The 7,189-nt window shown below is 37.7% G+C and overlaps 1 non-coding gene across 1 annotated transcript; it reads right to left on the bottom strand.

Moving 5' to 3' along the window:
- Nucleotides 1-6,828: 6,828 nt before the first annotated feature.
- MIR1626 (microRNA 1626) lies at nt 6,829-6,918 on the bottom strand. Its single transcript, NR_035114.1, has one exon. It is a non-coding gene; the product is annotated as a microRNA 1626 (primary transcript).
- Between the last annotated feature and the right edge of the window lie 271 nt (nt 6,919-7,189).

The following is a 7,189-nucleotide window of genomic DNA, read 5'->3' as shown; positions in this document are numbered from 1 at the left end:
TTCTGAAGCTCAGTCAGGTATGGTTATTGAAGAGTTTCCATCTTTAACAATCAGAACCAGACCAGGCAGGACCAGGCTCTGAGCAACCTGTTCTAGCTGCAGATGTCCCAGTCATTGCAGACTAGATGACCTTTTAAGCTCACTTCCAACTCAAACGATTCTGTGATTCTATGAAAACTTCAAAGACCCATTAAACTGATAATGTAAAAGATGAAAACCTTAAGTATGAAACATTATAAAAAAATAGAAGTTGCACTCCTGACTAAAATAGAGTTTCTTACAGAGAAGGCTAATCCATTCGACCTGCTAAAGCTATATTTCACATGTGATTAAAAATATGCCACTCCAAGTACACAGAAAGGGCTGGAAGACAACAGTGTTGGACCACTGTTGCTCCAGCCAATATTTTCTGTGAACTTGTGGGGAGTTGGCAGAAACATTAATCTTCTTTCCATTCCCTTTTCCCCCTCTGTTAAATCCACTGCTAGGAAAACACTCTCTCGTGATGCCCATGGGGAAGATGTCCCTGCTGAGATAGGATAAAAGACTCTTACATGACTCTTACTAGCCTGTGTGGGTCCATCAGTGGCTCATATCCAGGAAAGCAATCTTATAGTCTGTTGATCTGTGAAAGAGCCCTCTACAGATCATGAGCAACGAGCAAACCCTGTCTAGTTCCTGTTAGAAACGCACCTTTGCCAGATAAATATGCTCCTGGCTTCTTGTGGCTGTAGTTTACTGGATGCTGCTATCATTGCAATCACAAAAAGGTGGAAAGATAAAAAAAAGTCTGCGGAGAGAAATATAGTGTTGTGGTTTTTGTTGTTGTTGGTTGGTGTTTTTTTTTTTTTTTTTTTTTTTTAATATGCTGTATACATTCTTAATTCTCTTTTCAGTCCCCTGGTGTTGTAGGATGCTAAATGCACTGGAAATTTAAATTCGCATCCAGCATCCAGATTGCTGAAAAAAAGAAGTGCAGCAGACTAGAAAATGAAAGAAGAAGCCAAAAGGCAAAAAAAGTCTAAGCAGAACTGCTGGCATATTTCCCCTTTCTCTCAGCTGTTTTGCAAGTCACACTATTTTCTAATTTGCAAGGAGAGAAATTAACCTGTAACAGAACGTAAAAGTCCCTGCCACACAACAGGGGTTTATAGCATATCAGCCTCAGCAAAAATTAATCCTAACGTGTAAATAAGAAGTGGATTCTCTTAATGATATAATGGAGCCAGCTCCTTTTCTTGTGTTAGGTCTCCTGAGCAATGGAATCTATTTTACAGGCACTGCAGAAACTTTTCCCACCACTTGAGATAGTGCTTATTTTTCTTTTATTAATGGAGTTCATTTGGGTCACTTCATAATTTAACCCTTTGTTGCATTCCCAAGGGCTGACATCCTTTAACCTGGTGGAGTAGTGGATGCAATTATTACCAGATCACGCTGTCTCACTTTGAAAGTGGCAGTAATCAGTGTATATTAAATATTCAATCTTTACACTCTAGAAGGTGCATCTCAAAATCAAAAGAAATTTTACATTAATTAGACATATACTGGTAATGTCAAAAAACAAATCAAGAGACCTTGAGACTGTGGAGAATGCATTGCCCCAAGAGATAGTCCCATCTAGTGTGAAATGGGGTCAGTAAGTCACTTAGAAAATATGAATTGCCTACATGTACTTTTCTGCCTCAAGTGCCTTCAATTTACTACTTTACCATGTTTATTTCTTAATGATGTTACTGGGAATTTGTATGATTGGGTATATCTGTAGGAAAAAAACCACATGAAAACATAAACAAACAAACAAACAAAAACCATGAATAAACTAAATTCCGGACATGAGAGGATAAGATCTGAATGTAAGGGTCTCATCCTTATTCTGTGTTGCTTCAGCAGAGCACTAGATTTCTGCAGATTCTCAGAGCTGGAATAATCTCACCTAGGGCAGAATCATCTGCTGCTTCACCCTGTTATTTAATTAGGCAAACATTAACAATGAGACCAAAGAAAACAGCATTTGGGGAATCTCAAATATGTAAAACATACTGCAAAAAATCCCTGTTGCAGGGCTTCACAATGCAACTAAAAGAATAAAGCCTTCGTATGAAACCACCCTGAAAAAAAGTTACCCTGTGAGAGCTTTTTCTCTTGTGTATGTCTCTAAAGTTAATAATTGCTTAAGGATCACTTTGGCATAAAGTTATCATATCTTGAAGGGATTAATGATACACAAATATGCCAAGTTTCATGAGCAGAGTTATGAGATCCAGTGCTTTTGGGGCTGTATGTTTTTGCCCCCATTGACACCCTGATCACTGCAAAGGTCTTGATTTTAGGATGTTGCTTAAAAAACCCCACAAATCTCCCCCTTTTTCTTTTCTTTTCTTTTCTTTTCTTTTCTTTTCTTTTCTTTTCTTTTCTTTTCTTTTCTTTTCTTTTCTTTTCTTTTCTTTTCTTTTCTTTTCTTTTCTTTCTTTTCTCTTTCTTTCTTTCTTTCTTTCTTTCTTTCTTTCTTTCTTTCTTTCTTTCTTTCTTTCTTTCTTTCTTTCTTTCTTTCTTTCTTTCTTTCTTTCTTTCTTTCTTTCTTTCTTTCTTTCTTTCTTCCTTTTTTTTTTTTCCATAATGGAATTAAATGGTTGTGATTCACATGTGAGATTCATGGAGCAAAAGATAGATTTTTCAAAAATACTTGGGTTGTTAAATCTTCTGGGAGCCTGACATTTACTGGTAGTGGCTGGGAAAAGGCTCCTAAATGCCTGAACATTTTTGTACTGAAAACCCAAGTTATTTTGAAAACTGTGTTAAATGCAGCGCTTAATCTTCCTTCTATGCAGTGTAGTTGCTGCAGGCTCAATGAAGGGAGGACCACCATTTAGTAACGCTTACCTGTGGAAGCGCACAGATAAATGAAGGCAGTTTGACTTGGAAAATAACCACCATGTTTTAGTGCAAGCATCTTTTAAAAATCCTTTTGTCGTTACATTTACAAACAGAAGATGCAGTGCAATGTGGGATAAAATGATTGGAAGCAGTGTTTTGTGTGGCATGACAATGTTTTGTAAGGTATGAAAAATTAGCAAAACAGTGCAAAGAGAAACTAAGGAGGTGTATAGTGGAAGGGAGACATGGGGGAAATTATTCATTCCGATTTGCAGTGGTTCTCATGGGAGACATTCAGCCCATCACATCCCATTCTTACATTTTTTTTTTAATTTTACAGGGATCAGTAAAGTGGGGAAAAAGTCTTGCATCCTGCTGTGATCGACTATATACCACTTGCATGCACAGCATCAATATGTAAAGTTTCATCACTGCATGCTATGAGATGAAAGATAACTGTGTATATTCCACACCTTACTAAGATAGTATTCATAAAATTCTAGCACCATCATTTATCCAGACACACTACATTGCAGTACCTGAGATATCACTGGGTCTTTTTATGTAGTTTGTTGCTCAGTGATCACTTTCCTCTAGCTTGTGAACATTATCTGTGTATACGTATTTCATAATTCCATCTTTCAGAGATATAAGTAGTTTAATTTTGATTTCTTTGAAACTGACTTCACGAAATCTGTTTGACCATAAAAGCTAATTAGTAAAGACTCTCAGTGTTAATCACATGCGATTGATTATAGCTGGAGGATGCAAAAAAAACCATTTCTTTCATAATAACTGCTGCATTTCATCATCACAAGCTATACAGCAATGCAAAGGTAATGACATTTTTATTTCATCTTTTTATGACGGGACTCATCAATACCATTTTCAGATTTTTTCCCTAACATCTGCTTACAATATCCAAGAAAGTCTCTGGAGAATCATACAATCGTTTTCAGATGCTAGTACACTGAAAATGAGGATTTTCAGATCACAAGAAGCATTAATGGCATACAGCCTAATAACACAAACTTTAATTCTGTCTTCTGTCTGAAGTTCACATTACAAGCAGTTAAAAAGCCCCACTGAAAATGGTGCAACACAAAGCAGTTGGATCCGTTCTTGGAAGAGAGGGAACTTCTGTATTCTACAGTCAGGGTGGCCTGAGTGGAAATCTGGTTTGCTCTATTTGTGCCAGGTTCTGAACCAGCTCTCTAGGAACATGCAAGGAAAAGAAGCCCCAGGAGAGTGCCTGATACAACTCACATCCTCAGGGACAAGCAATTCTAAGTGAGTAGAGGCAATACAATTCCTGACTGACTTATCCTGAAAGTGAAAACAAAGAGTAATGCTGTTTCAGTTGCCATCCCTCTGTAGCTTGGATGGCCCTCGGTGACTTAAAGAACTAAATTACCTACTGGTAGTTGACCCAAAACTGCCCTTCTCATTCATAAGGACGAGCACAGCCCAGATCTACAAATTTTGGTTTACTACTGGATAGGGAAAACTCTGAGAAGCTTCACTAACCATCACACAAATCATACATTGCCTGCAATCAATTCTTCTTATTTTTTGATATTTCCAAAGTACCAACAACGTTCTGCACCAGCAGGTAAAGTCAGGAAGAAAAGCTTCTTGTCACAAAGAGATTGCCATTTAGATACACTGTGTACTGACAAAGGAGAGTGTAATGGGAAGCAAAGAGTGAGCAGAGTAATTGAATGATGCATTTAAGCATACATTTTGTTATCTCTGTGGAGTTTTATGTTTATTTTCTTCTTGACTTATTGAATTCGGTGTTCATACTTTTCAATCATTCATTAGCTAAACAGTTCTCTTGTGGCTTGCGTAGATTAGGAAATGAGGACTGGGACAGGCTAAAACTAAGAAAAAGGTGGGTATTTTCTTAAGCAAAGGCAGCTCACATCACTTCTGGAACACCTCTCTCTACTTGCTCATTAGCATTTACCAGAGAGCTGCCTGATGCCTGCATTCTGCAGAATTAGTTTTTTTCTTAACACCAGTGAAGCCTTTACAGACAAGATGGTTTGCTGCAGACACTGCAAGCTGGCCAGCCAACACTCAGCCAACCAAATCACTGGGATTTGGACTACAAAAAGAATTTAGGCAAAATCTGAAAAATGAGCGATCTTTTTAACATCTCTCCAGTCCATGAGAAGTTATTCTGTGAAACAGCATAATGGAAAGGGTTAAGGAGATGACATTTTTCTTCCCCATAAGGAGTTGTTAAAGGACAAATTGGTACAATCCATTCTGTGTGACTTTATAACTTTTCAAAGAGCATGTCCACACCTGAACCACATACCCACCCACCCTTCTCCTCAAATAGCTTTTCTCCCCATTGAGGAGGACGCAATCCATGCAATCTGTTTTAAATGTTTACCTTGGGAAAAAGTTGTTTGGAAAAGTTCCTGCTTTTCTCTACTGGCCATAAGGGAAATACAGAATGGCCAGACCAAACCAGGACATTTGCAGAGTTGATACTGATACATATTTAAAATGTACTTTATTTGAAGCCATCCTTATTTAAAGGAGCCTAACAGTAACATGAGGTCACTGAGCATTCAGAGCTAAGATGATCTCCAAACTAGGTCATGAAAATATCTCCAACGGTGATTTTATCCCATTTTATCACAACACTACAAGCATTGAAACTTTTTAGAGAGGCAAGCAAAGACTGGTTGCACTGTGGCACATTTTTCAATATCAAGTACAAAAAAGTCTACAAATAAATCTTACAGGAATATTGCTAATTAACAGAAAAGATGTACTTGTGATTGTGGACATTGTAATCTCTCAGGGCAATAATCACATCTTCGTATGTGCTCGTCCCTTATGGGGAATAAAAATATCCCAGCCCACCAACCCGACTCGAGTTCATTTTCACCATTCCATTACTGGAATATTATTTCTAATGAAAATGAAATCTAAACTCTAAAAATATAACCACAGCATACATTCAGAGTCTGTGAAAGCAGGCTGAGATCTTGTTAGTCAATACTACTCTTTCCTGTTGGAGTAAAATTTGGCTGTCCTCAGAAATGTCATATCAGGTTCAGTGCGGATGTTTATATACTGCTGATGCCCAAACTACTTTTTCACATTACATTCAAGAAGCAAGAAGTTTCCAGGACAATACAGGTGATTTAGATACAGCTTAAAATGGAAGACAATGAAGTCATCCACATTTATATTTGACGCTGATGTAAACCAGAGTATGTAACATTTCCAGTAGCTACACACAAATCTGTCTGGACATTTGGTGGACTCTCCTTGCCATATTTTGTTCCAGGGGCCAATTATAAGCGGTGAGGTGATTGCCATCTTATGCGAAGAGGTCCCTAACTAGTGCATTAGATTATGGAAAAACAAATAAAAAAAATAAACATTCTTGGATTTATATTTAGGATAACAGTGTCCTTTCAGCTAACCTTGCAACATTTCATTTCAGCTACATCCTGAAGTAAACTGGGAACCACAGCTATCAGAACATACTTATCCAAGAGGTTTGGGGCCTCTTTTATCTTCTTTTAAATTTAATCAGTTTAATTAAGTATGGGGGATTTTTTAATCTCATTTCATAACAGTTTGTTTTTTTTTATAGAGAGGAAAAAAAATAACTTGGAAAACAAGCATGTCACATTCTGAAAGCTCTTTTTGGAACATATGGTCTTTTCCTTCAGAAATTGTGAGTTCTCTTGACAGAGGCTGTGACAATCAAGTTGCATATGAAGAACTGCTATATTCTAATTACTCAGTTATGCCAGGCTTTTTAACAAAACTTTCCCAGAAGTTCCTGTCACTCAATTTTGAATGTGCATTCAGAGATTTGAAGCTTTAATGAGCCTTGATCAAATTAAGTAAGGCCCCACCCAGCCTGTGAAGATGATTGCTGATAGCTATGTGAGTGTTTTGGCAATAGTTAGCCCCAGGCATTGAATACCACGTCCAGGGCAACTTCCAGAGATTTCAGAAATCTTCAGCCTAGAAAGTCTGCCATGGAAATGGCATCAACACACTCCCATCTCCTGGGAACAGATGGATCCATCACATAAAGCTTTGTGAAATGAGGAACAAGCCAGACTGGAAGCGTGGTGCCGTATTACAAACTCTGCTTGCATTTCCTCAACACCTTCCTAAAAAAAGACTCATTATTGACATTATGTAAATACATTGCATTGGGGTTATCTGATAGTCTCTTAACTTAATAACTGAGTGAATTTGGCTGGTATATTAGCTAATCTCTGGCCTGGGATGGGCTGGTGCACATGTGAGTAGCATTAAATCTAAA

The sequence above is a fragment of the Gallus gallus genome, chromosome 1, assembly GCF_016699485.2.
Source record: "Gallus gallus isolate bGalGal1 chromosome 1, bGalGal1.mat.broiler.GRCg7b, whole genome shotgun sequence".
In the NCBI taxonomy this organism is placed as follows: domain Eukaryota; kingdom Metazoa; phylum Chordata; class Aves; order Galliformes; family Phasianidae; genus Gallus; species Gallus gallus.
Note: the sequence above shows the minus strand (reverse complement) of the source record. Positions and strands in the feature narration are given on the sequence as shown.